Source organism: Bombina bombina, chromosome 7 (genome assembly GCF_027579735.1).
Source record: "Bombina bombina isolate aBomBom1 chromosome 7, aBomBom1.pri, whole genome shotgun sequence".
Lineage (NCBI taxonomy): Eukaryota > Metazoa > Chordata > Amphibia > Anura > Bombinatoridae > Bombina > Bombina bombina.
The window spans coordinates 236,366,913-236,381,748 of record NC_069505.1 but is presented as its reverse complement, the minus strand read 5'-3'; positions in this window follow the sequence as shown (position 1 = coordinate 236,381,748).

Below are 14,836 nucleotides of genomic sequence, written 5' to 3'. Positions count from 1 at the left end.
ATAGGTTCTATAATAATGTACTGGAAAATATATATAACATAAGCGAACTGTAAAATTTTATATTGAAAATTGATATAGTTTGTGTAATTTTGAGAGCTTGTTTATTATAAGTCTGTTTTAATATTAATAATTTAAATATCTTAAAAACCACAATAAGTGATCTTTTGGATACATATGAAATACATAGGACTATTCTGAATTTCACATGATTTTGTAGGCAATGAAATGTGATGTGTTGTCATGGTATAGCTTGTGCATCATATGTGGATGTTTAAATGAGAATTTTTTGATGAGTAAATTGAATGTCATCGATTTTGGATTAGGATGTTCATATTACAAAAATACGGTATTTTGATATATAGGATTATTAATATATTGTACATGAATTGAGTTCATTGGTTATATGTATCACTTTAAATATATATCAAACTCTCCAAACTTATGAATAGGCGTACTAAAAACAATATTGGTATCTTGGTAATAGAGCCCATAATGAAAGAAACAGCATAGAATAGTGCATCAGTTACTAATTACGTATTAGAGGGGAGCTTATAATAAAGCAAAGAATCCATTTGGGTAGTGGTAGTGATGCAGTGAATATACAATGTCATTGGTCAAACATAAGCATTAACATCAATTGCAAAGACATTAATTAAACACAAGCATTAACCCCGATTTTATATATCCTCCCCCAGAAAGGTGTGTCAAGTAAGAATTGGTGTGATTGGTTAGAAGAGGTACTTAAGCAGCGGGATTGTCAAACAATGTATTACAGCCTGATGAAACGACTCTGTGTAGCCGAGAAACGCGTTGCTGATTTTAAGGACATTTTAATAAATTTGTTTTTATAGTACCTCGCTGGAGTGGGTCTCCTTTTTACCCTCCTATATCAATCAGTAATTCATAGTGTCCATAGTGTATGGGACATCCTGCCTGTCTACATTGCCTGTATACACTCCTTCGGAAGTTTGGAAGAAGGTGTGTGCATCTAACGGACCGTGATTGGCCAGACGAACCACGTGACTGTCGGAGGCTTGCTGTACGCCATTGTTTGGTCTTCCCGGCGACAGTTGAGGTCCCGGTCTGTGCAACTAGGCACATTGTGGTGCCGCTCTGTTTGTAAGTATTCTATCTGCCTACAACCATAGCGTGTGCTGGTTAGTGACGATATCACCCTATGTTTGGCGCCTTCTTATCTCCACTGTAGATCTCCTCTCCGCATCTGAAATCCTCGGAAGAGCTGCCACGACTTCAGACTTTATTTATTCTCATCTCCTTCCGTGAGCGCACCTCTTCAGGGAGTCTAAAACCCTGGATATATTGTATTTGAACATGCAACTTATTAATATAAAGAAATGATGGCATTTTAAATGAACATTTTAAAGAAATGTTTTTACTGTATAGAAACAATTAAAATTAAACTGTTTTTCTCTGTCTGCTGCCCCCGATGGTCAAAATCTCAGTATTACAGCCAGAAGGCCTTTGGCTGTTAAAAATGAAATTTCCCATGGCCAATCCGATAAGACCTCCCAGGTGTCCAATGAGATGTTAAGTTTTGAAGGGCCTCCCAAACCAATTCACCAATGATGGTACAGAACAAAAAGGGGTGGGGTTATATCACATGATAAAACCACAAGCATAGGATAGTAAAGGATGACTGCTGTCTGTCTGCTAACTGCTAACTGAAATTGACTACATTTGAAACACAGTTACTAAAAAGCATAATAGCTACCCTTACTTTTCCACATGCAAAATACTCCTTTTGTATTCTGAGGTGAAATTGGACCTGTTGAGAAATATTGGAAGCTGAATATCGATTTGGTTATATCTGAAAAAGTATAAGAGGTTGCTAAATATAAGTCCAATAGGTTCAAATCAAAGGTATTTAGTAATTATTATCAAATAGCAGGTCTAAAAGAACAAATTGTATTTTAACCTTGTGTTTCATAGTCCTATACAGTGTTAAGCTTGTCTGTTGTATGCTAAGTAATTTATCTTTGCAAATACTACAGTGTTAGTGTTAGTGGCAGTGATGAGGTATTGAGGTTGTTAATAAAACACCACTGTGTGTTATATGTAGCTAAAGCAGTAAAATATCTGTTGTTTGTGTGCTACAGGGGGTGAAGTCACTCCAGTGTTAGTGTTAGTGGCAGTGATGGGGTTGTTAATAAAACACCACTGTGTGTTATATCTGTAGCTAAAGCAATAAAATGTTTGCTGTTTCTGTGCTACAGGGGGTGAAATCACTGCAGTGTTAGTGGAAGTGATGGGTTTGCTAATAAAACACCACTGTGTGTTATCTGTAGCCAAAGCAGTAAAATGTCTGCTGTTTGTGTGCTACAGGGGGTGAAATCACTGCAGTGTTAGTGGAAGTGATGGGGTTGTTAATAAAACACCACTGTGTGTTATCTGTAGCCAAAGCAGTAAAATGTCTGCTGTTTGTGTGCTACAGGGGGTGAAATCACTGCAGTGTTAGTGGAAGTGATGGGGTTGTTAATAAAACACCACTGTGTGTTATCTGTAGCCAAAGCAGTAAAATGTCTGCTGTTTGTGTGCTACAGGGGGTGAAATCACTGCAATGTTAGTGGCAGTGATGGGGTTGTTAATAAAACACCACTGTGTGTTATCTGTAGCTAAAGCAGTAAAATGTCTGCTGTTTGTGTGCTACAGGGGGTGAAATCACTGCAATGTTAGTGGCAGTGATGGGGTTGTTAATAAAACACCACTGTGTGTTATCTGTAGCTAAAGCAGTAAAATGTCTGCTGTTTGTGTGCTACAGGGGATGAAATCACTGCAGTGTTAGTGTTAGTGGCAGTGATGAGGTTGTTAATAAAACACCACTGTGTGTTATGTGTAGCTAAAGCAATAAAATGTCTGCTGTTTGTGTGCTACAGGGGGTGAAATCACTGCAGTGTTAGTATTAGTGCAGTGATGAGATATTGAGGTTGTTAATAAAACACCACTGTGTGTTATATCTGTAGCTAAAGCAGTAAAATGTCTGCTGTTTGTGTGCTACAGGGGGGTGAAATCACTGCAGTGTTACTGTTAGTGGCAGTGATGGGATTGTTAATAAAACACCACTGTGTGTTATCTGTAGCTAAAGCAGTAAAATGTCTGCTGTTTGTGTGCTACAGGGGGTGAAATCACTTTAGTGTTAGTGTTAGTGGCAGTGATGGGGTTTGTTAAAGCAGTAAAATGTCTGCTGTTTGTGTGCTACAGGGGGTGAAATCACTGCAGTGTTAGTGGCAGTGATGGGGTTGCTAATAAAACACCACTGTGTGTTATATCTGTAGCTAAAGTAGTAAACTGTCTGCTGTTTGTGTGCTACAGGGGGTGAAATCACTGCAGTGTTAGTGGCATTGATGGTGTTGTTAATAAAACACCACTGTGTGTTATATCTGTAGCTAAAGCGGTAAAATGTCTGCTGTTTGTGTGCTACAGGGGGTGGAATCAAAGCAATGTTAGTGGCAGTGATGGGGTTGTTAATAAAACACCACTGTGTGTTATATGTAGCTAAAGCAATAAAATGTCTGCTGTTTGTGTGCTACAGGGGGTGAAGTCACTGCAGTGTTAGTGGCAGTGATGAGGTATTGAGGTTGTTAATAAAACACCACTGTGTGTTATATGTAGCTAAAGCAATAAAATGTCTGCTGTTTGTGTGCTAAAGGGGGTGAAGTCACTGCAGTGTTAGTGTTAGTGGCAGTGATGAGGTATTGAGGTTGTTAATAAAACACCACTGTGTGTTATATGTTGCTAAAGCAGTAAAATGTGCTACAGGGGGTGAAGACACTGCAGTGTTAGTGTTAGTGGCAGTGATAGGGGTTGTTAAAGCAGTAAAATGTCTGCTGTTTGTGTGCTACAGGGGGTGAAATCACTGCAGTGTTAGTGTTAGTGGCAGTGATGGGGTTGCTAATAAAACACCACTGTGTGTTATATCTGTAGCTAAAGCAATAACATGTCTGTTGTTTGTGTGCTACAGGGGGTGAAGTCACTGCAGTGTTAGTGGCAGTGATGGGGGTTGTTAAAGCAGTAAAAAGGCTGCCGTTTATGTGCTACAGGGGGTGAAATCACTGCAGTGTTAGTGTTAGTGGCAGTGATGGGGTTGTTAATAAAACACCACTGTGTGTTATATCTGTAGCTAAAGCAGTAAAATGTCTGCTGTTTGTGTGCTACAGGGGATGAAATCACTGCAATGTTAGTGGCAGTGATGGGGTTGTTAATAAAACACCACTGTGTGTTATCTGTAGCCAAAGCAGTAAAATGTCTGCTGTTTGTGTGCTACAGGGGGTGAAATCACTGCAGTGTTAGTGTTAGTGGCAGTAATGGGGTTGTTAAAGCATTAAAATGTCTGCTGTTTGTGTGCTACAGGGGGTGAAATCACTGCAGTGTTAGTGGCAGTGATGGGGTTGTTAAAGCAGTAAAAAGTCTGCTGTTTATGTGCTACAGGGGGTAAAATCAATGCAGTGTTAGTGGCAGTGATGGGGTTGCTAATAAAACACCACTGTGTGTTATATCTGTAGCTAAAGCAGTAAAATGTCTGCTGTTTGTGTGCTACAGGGGGTGAAATCAAAGCAATGTTAGTGGCAGTGATGGGGTTGTTAATAAAACACCACTGTGTGTTATATGTAGCTAAAGCAATAAAATGTCTGCTGTTTGTGTGCTAAAGGGGGTGAAGTCACTGCAGTGTTAGTGTTAGTGGCAGTGATGAGGTATTGAGGTTGTTAATAAAACACCACTGTGTGTTATATGTAGCTAAAGCAGTAAAATGTGCTACAGGGGGTGAAGACACTGCAGTGTTAGTGTTAGTGGCAGTGATAGGGGTTGTTAAAGCAGTAAAATGTCTGCTGTTTGTGTGCTACAGGGGGTGAAATCACTGCAGTGTTAGTGTTAGTGGCAGTGATGGGGTTGCTAATAAAACACCACTGTGTGTTATATCTGTAGCTAAAGCAATAACATGTCTGTTGTTTGTGTGCTACAGGGGGTGAAGTCACTGCAGTGTTAGTGGCAGTGATGGGGGTTGTTAAAGCAGTAAAAAGGCTGCCGTTTATGTGCTACAGGGGGTGAAATCACTGCAGTGTTAGTGTTAGTGGCAGTGATGGGGTTGTTAATAAAACACCACTGTGTGTTATATCTGTAGCTAAAGCAGTAAAATGTCTGCTGTTTGTGTGCTACAGGGGATGAAATCACTGCAATGTTAGTGGCAGTGATGGGGTTGTTAATAAAACACCACTGTGTGTTATCTGTAGCCAAAGCAGTAAAATGTCTGCTGTTTGTGTGCTACAGGGGGTGAAATCACTGCAGTGTTAGTGTTAGTGGCAGTAATGGGGTTGTTAAAGCATTAAAATGTCTGCTGTTTGTGTGCTACAGGGGGTGAAATCACTGCAGTGTTAGTGGCAGTGATGGGGTTGTTAAAGCAGTAAAAAGTCTGCTGTTTATGTGCTACAGGGGGTAAAATCAATGCAGTGTTAGTGGCAGTGATGGGGTTGCTAATAAAACACCACTGTGTGTTATATCTGTAGCTAAAGCAGTAAAATGTCTGCTGTTTGTGTGCTACAGGGGGTGAAATCAAAGCAATGTTAGTGGCAGTGATGGGGTTGTTAATAAAACACCACTGTGTGTTATATGTAGCTAAAGCAATAAAATGTCTGCTGTTTGTGTGCTAAAGGGGGTGAAGTCACTGCAGTGTTAGTGTTAGTGGCAGTGATGAGGTATTGAGGTTGTTAATAAAACACCACTGTGTGTTATATGTAGCTAAAGCAGTAAAATGTCTGTTTTTTGTGTGCTACAGGGGGTGAAGACACTGCAGTGTTAGTGTTAGTGGCAGTGATGGGGGTTGTTAAAGCAGTAACATGTCTGCTGTTTGTGTGCTACAGGGGGTGAAATCACTGCAGTGTTAGTGTTAGTGGCAGTGATGGGGTTGCTAATAAAACACCACTGTGTGTTATATCTGTAGCTAAAGCAATAACATGTCTGTTGTTTGTGTGCTACAGGGGGTGAAGTCACTGCAGTGTTAGTGGCAGTGATGGGGGTTGTTAAAGCAGTAAAAAGGCTGCCGTTTATGTGCTACAGGGGGTGAAATCACTGCAGTGTTAGTGGCAGTGATGGGGTTGTTAATAAAACACCACTGTGTGTTATCTGTAGCCAAAGCAGTAAAATGTCTGCTGTTTGTGTGCTACAGGGGGTGAAATCACTGCAATGTTAGTGGCAGTGATGGGGTTGTTAATAAAACACCACTGTGTGTTATCTGTAGCCAAAGCAGTAAAATGTCTGCTGTTTGTGTGCTACAGGGGGTGAAATCACTGCAGTGTTAGTGTTAATGGCAGTAATGGGGTTGTTAAAGCATTAAAATGTCTGCTGTTTGTGTGCTACAGGGGGTGAAATCACTGCAGTGTTAGTGGCAGTGATGGGGTTGTTAAAGCAGTAAAAAGTCTGCTGTTTATGTGCTACAGGGGGTGAAATCAATGCAGTGTTAGTGGCAGTGATGGGGTTGTTAATAAAACACCACTGTGTGTTATCTGTAGCTAAAGCAGTAAAATGTCTGCTGTTTGTGTGCTACAGGGGGTGAAATCACTGCAGTGTTAGTGGCAGTGGCAGTGATGGTGTTGTTAATAAAACACCACTGTGTGTTATATCTGTAGCTAAAGCGGTAAAATGTCTGCTGTTTGTGTGCTACAGGGGGTGAAATCACTGGAATGTTAGTGGCAGTGATGGGGTTGTTAATAAAACACCACTGTGTGTTATATCTGTAGCTAAAGCAATAAAATGTCTGCTGTTTGTGTGCTACAGGGAGTGAAATCACTGCAGTGTTAGTGTTAGTGGCACTGATGGGGTTGTTAATAAAACACCACTGTGTGTTATATCTGTAGCTAAAGCAATAAAATGTCTGCTGTTTGTGTGCTACAGGGGGTGAAATCACTGCAGTGTTAGTGTTAGTGGCAGTAATGGGGTTGTTAAAGCATTAAAATGTCTGCTGTTTGTGTGCTACAAGGGGTGAAATCACTGCAGTGTTAGTGGCAGTGATGGGGTTGTTAAAGCAGTAAAAAGTCTGCTGTTTATGTGCTACAGGGGGTGAAATCAATGCAGTGTTAGTGGCAGTGATGGGGTTGTTAATAAAACACCGCTGTGTGTTATCTGTAGCTAAAGCAGTAAAATGTCTGCTGTTTGTGTGCTACAGGGGGTGAAATCACTGCAGTGTTAGTGGCAGTGGCAGTGATGGTGTTGTTAATAAAACACCACTGTGTGTTATATCTGTAGCTAAAGCGGTAAAATGTCTGCTGTTTGTGTGCTACAGGGGGTGAAATCACTGCAATGTTAGTGGCAGTGATGGGGTTGTTAATAAAACACCACTGTGTGTTATATCTGTAGCTAAAGCAATAAAATGTCTGCTGTTTGTGTGCTACAGGGGGTGAAATCACGGCAGTATTACTGTTAGTGGCAGTGATGGGGTTGTTAATAAAACACCACTGTGTCTTATATCTGTAGCTAAAGCAGTAAAATGTCTGCTGTTTGTGTGCTACAGGGGGGGAGAAATCACTGCAGTGTTAGTGTTAGTGATGGGGTTGTTAATAAAACACCACTGTGAGTTATGTGTAGCTAAAGCAGTAAAATGTCTGCTATTTGTGTGCTACAGGGGGTGAAATCACTGCAGTGTTAGTGGCAGTGATGAGGTTTTTAATAAAACACCACTGTTTGTTATCTGTAGCCAAAGCAGTAAAATGTCTGCTGTTTGTGTGCTACAGGGGGTGAAATCACTGCAGTGTTCGTGTTAGTGGCAGTGATGGGGTTGTTAATAAAACACCACTGTGTGTTATGTGTAGCTAAAGCAGTAAAATGTCTGCTGTTTGTGTGCTACAGGGGGTGAAATCACTGCAGTGTTAGTGGCAGTGATGGGGTTGTTAATAAAACACCACTGTGTGTTATCTGTAGCCAAAGCAGTAAAATGTCTGCTGTTTGTGTGCTACAGGGGGTGAAATCACTGCAGTGTTAGTGTTAGTGGCAGTGATGGGGTTGTTAATAAAACACCACTGTGTGTTATGTGTAGCTAAAGCAGTAAAATGTCTGCTGTTTGTGTGCTACAGGGGGTGAAATCACTGCAGTGTTAGTGGCAGTGATGGGGTTATTAATAAAACACCACTGTGTGTTATCTGTAGCCAAAGCAGTAAAATGTCTGCTGTTTGTGTGCTACAGGGGGTGAAATCACTGCAGTGTTAGTGTTAGTGGCAGTGATGGGGTTGTTAATAAAACACCACTGTGTGTTATGTGTAGCTAAAGCAGTAAAATGTCTGCTGTTTGTGTGCTACAGGGGGTGAAGTCACTGCAGTGTTAGTGTTATTGGCAGTGATGGGGTTGTTAATTTTTATTTATAAAATATTTGACCAGGATACATTGAGCTTTCTCTCGTTTTCAAGTATGTCCTGGGTCCACAAAACATTGCATTGATACAATAAAATTCAAAGACAATAATAATACACAATATATGCAAAAATTTTACATAGAACAGGTAGGAAATATATAATCAACCATGACAGGCGCATTCTGTTTTGAGATATGTAGAGAGGGATCTCTTACAAGATATTAGGCTTGAGGAAGGTTTGAAAGTGTGCGGGAGGTCATTCCATAACTGTGGTGCTCTGTAGGAAAAGGAGGATCGAGCTGCTTTCTTTTTATATTGAGGCAAGCTAAATAATGTGCTGGTACTGGATTGCAGGTTATAGGAGGTGGGAATAGCAAGGGAGAGTATTCTGCTCAGGTAGGGTGGGAGCTTCCCAGAAAGGCTCTTAAACACAAGGCAGGATAGATGGCGGGTGCGTCTGGATTCCAGCGTCAGTCAGTTTAGTTCTTTTAGCATGTCACAATGGTGGGTCCTGTAGTTACATTGTAGCACAAAGCGGCAGAACAAGTTATACAATGTATTAAGTTTATTATCGTGAGTTTGCGGTGCAGGTGCATATACTACATCCCCGTAATCCATGATAGGCATCAGCATTTGCTGTACAATCTTTTCTTTTACTGTAGGGCTAAGGCAAGAATTGTTTCCATACAGGGCACCTAGTTTTGGATAAAGTTTAGATGCAAGTTTTTCTATGTGGAGGCCAAAAGATAAATTAGGGTCTAACAACATACCCAAGTATTTGAAAGAGTGGACTGCGGTCAGTGTGCAATTGGATTTTGTTTTGATGCGTAGATGGGAATTTTTTCATTTGTGTAATTTAGGACCCGTTCCAAAGATCATTGTGACAGTTTTGTCAGTGTTTAGGAAGAGTTTGTTTTTTGAGAACCACTTTTCTACCTCTGTGAACTGGGCTTGGAGCACTGCTTCAAGCTGCGGCAGATCGGATTTGTTTGCATAGATTACCGTGTCGTCTGCGTACATGTGTACAGTTGAGGATTTGCAGACATTAGGCAGATCATTTATAAATAATTTGAATAAAAGGGGGCCGAGAATGGAACATTGGGGAACACCACACGTGACTGGGAGAGGGAGAGAGTCACTGTTAGAAATGGAGACATTGTGATTGATCCGATACATATGATCTTAACCAGGTTAACGGACGATCAGCAATACCAGAGTTTTTTACTTTGAGCAGTAGTATGTTGTGGTCTACTGTGTCAAAGGCCTTTGCAAAATCAAGGAAAATAGCTCCAGTTAGGTCTCCTTGTTCCATGCCCGTTTGTATGTCGTTGCAAACTTTTAGGAAGGCAGTTGTGGTGGAGTGATTTGGGCGGAAACCTGATTGATCAGGGGTCAGATAGTTAGAAAGTTGGTAATACTCGCATAATTGCGTATGGACGCATTTTTCTAAGATTTTTGACAATACTGGGAGCAATGATATAGGGCAATAGTTAGAAACCAAGGTTAACTCCCCACTTTTATGAAAAGGCACTACTCTTGCAGTTTTCCAGAGTTTGGGTATATATCCAGACATCAAGGATTCGTTAATTAGGGTTGTGACAGGCTTAGCAATTGCTGGCGCACTGAGCTTCAACAGCATTGCTGGGATTTGATCAGGTCCAGACTGGTTTTTCATTTTTAGATTATTAAGGTGTTTCTTAATGACATTGATGGGTACAGGTCTAAATTTGAACTTCTCTATATTGGGTCTTTGCTGTTTTAGTGGGGCCTGATCCACATTTGTAGTTTCAGGATGCGTGCCATTTATTAGTTTGTCAGTTAGGGTGGTGGAGCATCCAACAAAATAATTGTTAAAGGCATTTGCTACTTCTAAGGGGAGTTGCAAGGTTTGGTTGTCCACATTGACAGTGGAGGGTTGGGAGTGGATTGGTGGATTTTGTAAGTTATTTATGAGTTTCCAAAACTTTCTAGGGTTAGATATGTTATTGTTCAGATTTTCACTGAAATATTGGGCCTTGGCCAAATTTGTTTGTTTAGTGCATATATTTCGCCATTGTCTATATACACAGTGATTGTTCACAGAGCCAGTATGCTTGAACTTTGTCCACAATGAATCCCGAAACTGGTACATTTGAATGAGGGCAACTGTGATCCAATTCATATGTGCTCCTTTTACTCTCACCTTACGCAGCGGGGCATGTAAATTCCAAACTTGTAGGATCTCAGACTGAAAGAATTCAACTGCAGAGTCTAGATCTGGGATTAGGTTTAATCTGTGCCAGGGGATGTTCTTGATGTCATTTAGAAATGATTGAAGATTACATTTTATAAAGAACCTGGTGATTTTAACCTTGGAAGAGGATTTAGTTGCCTTAATTTTGCGCACGCAGTACACTAAGCAGTGGTTACTGAAATTGTTAGGAAGAACACCTGCCTCCTGGATTTGGTCGGGAGAAGTGGAGAGAATCCAGTTGAGCAGGGTATGATTATGGCTTTTGATGTTTATGCGAGTTGGGGAGGAGATTAATTGCGCTAGCTGCAAAGATTTAAACAGCGAGCAACAACTGTTATTTTTTGGATTCAGCCAATCAATATTAAAATCTCTAAAAACCAAAATGTCACTTTTTGGGTTTTGAGCTATGGAGAGGCGTGCCGGAAACTATCTTCCAGAGGCTACCTGTTGCAAAGGGCTGTGTGGCAGCTGAAGTAAGTTGGCCTGTGAATTTTCTTTAAAGACTGTGGCAAATATACTTTAAAATTCAGCTGGGGAGAGAGATATATTAGTGTCAGATTGGCCTGCAAAAAAAGTTAAGGGAGCAGGTATCTATGGACATTTGAGCTAGGGGTCATACAGGCAAAAAACACAAGGAAAGTTCACAAATTACAGAGATAAGAGAGGTATCCATTGAGGGAAATAAAACCATTAAACAAGCAAGATATATGGTCCATCAATGTGCTCCAATTTGCATTTAAAATAAAGAATAAAAAGAATAGCCAATACATATTACAACACACACATTAGTAATAACAGGGAAGAAATATAATGAGATAACTATCTTCCAGAGGCTACCTGTTGCAAAAGGCTGTGTCAGCTGAAGTAAGTTGGTCTGTGAATTTTCTTTAAAGACTGTGGCAAATACATAGTTGCCAACAGTCCCGTTTTTGCCAGGACAGTCCCAGAATTTGGGTCCCAGTCCCGGCCATTTAAATGTCCCGGCCTGTCCCGGCAAGTAGCAGGCTGCAGCTCCGGTTTAGCTAGCATGAGCTGTGCGCAATCTGTGTCACTGACTCAGTCTCCTACTTGCCGCTCATATACGGGAGCCTTCACACACGCGAGTTACTCTGCAGAGGCAGCCTGAGCCAGATCAGTGCCAACAGTCTGCGACAGTCGCGCCAGAGGTGCGATGCGGGTGCCAGAGTCTTTTTTTTTTTTTGTCTGGCCACGCTGCTTGTGTCCATTGCGAACTGCTCGTCAAGAAAAGATTAGTTTCAGATGAGGCAGCTGGCAGTGAGGGTTATTTTAAACTCAGACAATAATGTAAGTTATAAACATTGTATTTTCAAATGTTATTGCTAATATGCAATTAACTCATAAAGTTTGAGCTTTGCAAAGATGTAAAGCTGTTTTGCTAAATTTTCCAAATGGTCCCAAATTTAAATATGTATTTGTCAAGCACAGTGAAAGCAGTGCATAGCGGTTTTCTTGCAAACAATATATATATATATAACTGAGATTTTGGTCAGCAGTTCAGACATTAATACCAACCTCTGGCACACAGCTTGACAGGGTTTCTTGGTTCTAGTCCTCACAAAGCGCTAGCCATATTTAATGGATTTCTATCTAAACAAAATTGAGGCATATTGTGGTTAATCTGTGGATCAGTGCGAAAAGAAATGTACCTAAAATCTGGTCTACTAAGGCTGCATGACTACTGGTGTTGAGAAATACTATGGTATCACTCATGGGGCCACATTTTCTGTCTCTATCCTATGCAGCTGTAAAAAATCCTGGTCACAGTATGCATGTTTTATTCAGAACAACACCTACCGTGACATCTGACTATTGAGTGACATTACAATGTTATTAAGGTTCTTCAAGTCAAATGCCATTCTTTATTCAGTCATATCTGACATAAGGAAACATAAAAGGTGATTGATGTGGGCCCCACACAGTGCCCTTCATTAGTCTCATGAGTGTTCTTCCTTAGAGGTAAAGTGCAGCGAGAGACTGATCAGCTGCCATTATTATGCTAACCATGTTCAGAATACAACCATGCTTGTGACCTTATGCTTCCCTGTTGCGTTTACTGCTGGTACATTTTTCACTAAGATATTCCAGGACAATTAGAAGGTGAGCTGTATATGTTTTTATTGTAAAATATACCAACAGTAACAAATATACAGAGTCTAATGATGGAATTGATTTGATATGGTGAGTGCAGGATCAGTAGTGCTGGAGTTGCTGACTAAGTTCAGTGGGTGCTTAGCTATCTCAATAGGGGCAATGGGTGAATGCAGTTCTACAAGCACTTGGTACTAGTGCATTTGTTGTAGTGGATGGTAATCAGTGCTGAAGATGCTGCTGACGTGTAGTGACTAGTTTTCATGCATGGTTAGTGTACTGTAAATGGAGATATATGCAAACTGTGTAATGCAGACCAACAAGTGCATTAAAGGGACATTAAACACTTTGAGATGGTTATATAAAATGATAAATTTAATATATAAAAAAAGTGGCACTATACTTTTATTATTTATTTTGTCCACATTTTCCTTTAATTCAATTATTTTTTGTCAGGATAGGTTAAGTCCAGAGTTAGACCCAAATGCTAGAATGAGGTTTGTAACACCCTAGCACTGTGAGTATATACCAGGACCTGACCCTGCGACAGCTACAGTATAATATACTCACTGAAATAGACTGGAAGTTGGTACAGCAGGGTCAGGAGAAGAAACTTTGTGTAGATAGGGTTAACAAAAAGAGTAAACAAGCAAGCAATGTCTAGCAAGGTGTAATCAGGCAGGTAGGGGTTAACCAGTAGAGTAATCAAGCAAGCAATGTCCAGCAACGTGTAATCAGGCAGGTAGGGGTTAACCAGTAGAGTAATCAAGCAAGCAATGTCCAGCAACGTGTAATCAGGCAGGTAGGGGTTAACCAGTAGAATAATCAAGCAAGCAATGTCCAGCAACGTGTAATCAGGCAGGTAGGGATTAACCAGTAGAATAATCAAGCAAGCAATGTCCAGCAACGTGTAATCAGGCAGATAGGGGTTAACCAGTAGAATAATCAAGCAAGCAATGTCCAGCAACGTGTAATCAGGCAATTTTGGGGTTAACCAGTAGAATAGTCTAGCAAGCAAAGTTTCAGCAACGTGTAATCAGGAAGTTTGGGGTAAACCAGAAGAATAGTCAAGCAAAACAAAGTCCAGATAACAGGTTTCAGGCAGGTAGGGGTTAAGCAGGGTAGAAGTCAAGTAAGCCAGCAGTTCAAATATAAAGTATTTCAAATTAGTACTCACAAGCCGGGAAATGAGAACAAACAGGCACTGAGGAGAGGAGACGACGGAATAAGAAGCCCTTCTGACGTCAGCAGAAGGGGCCGGTGGCAAACAGGGTTGCTAGGCAACCAAGGAAGCGCTACAGCACCGGAAAAGGCAAAAGAAGAGAAAGCGATCAGCTGAGCGATCGTGACAGTGCCCCCTCCTCAAGGACCCTTCCGGGGAACACAAACAGATTTTGAAGGATTCTGGGCGTGGAACTGTTTGATCAAAGCAGAGGCGCGGACATGAGAAGCAGGTTCCCAGGAACGTTCAGTGATGGGATATCCTTTCCAATGAACCAAATAATATAAACGGTTACCCTTTAATTTGGAATCAAGAATTTGACTGATCTCGAATTCTGAAGTACCATCCACAAGAAACGGAGAGGGAACTTTACATTTGGTGGAAAACCGGTTAGAGACTGCCGGTTTAAGAAGAGATACGTGAAATACAGGATGAATCTTCAGGTTGTCCAGTAAAGCCACCCTGTAAGCAGTAGAACAGACCTTGGAAACAATCCTAAATGGTCTAATGTATTTAGGACCCAATTTAGCACAAGGTTGTTTGAGACGAATTAATCTGGTGGATATCCAAACTTTGTCTCCAGTGCGAAATGAAGGTGCCTTACGGTGTTTGCGATCAGCAAATCGTTTATATTTTTGAGAAGAGAGGAGAAGAATTTCCTGAATCTTCTTCCAGTGTTTACAGAGATTCTTCACAGTTCGATCTGCTCCAGGAACTCCAGAACCCCCAGAAGACATAGGAAAAGTTCTAGGTACAAATTCATAGGCTGCCTTGAAAGGAGAAGTCTGTAAAGAAGAAATGAAACGGGAATTGTAAGCAAGTTCTACTAAAGGAAGAAGTTGAGACCAATTGGAGTGCTGATGATTAACATAGTGCCTGAGATAGGATTCAAGAGATTGGTTTACCCGCTCAGTTTGAC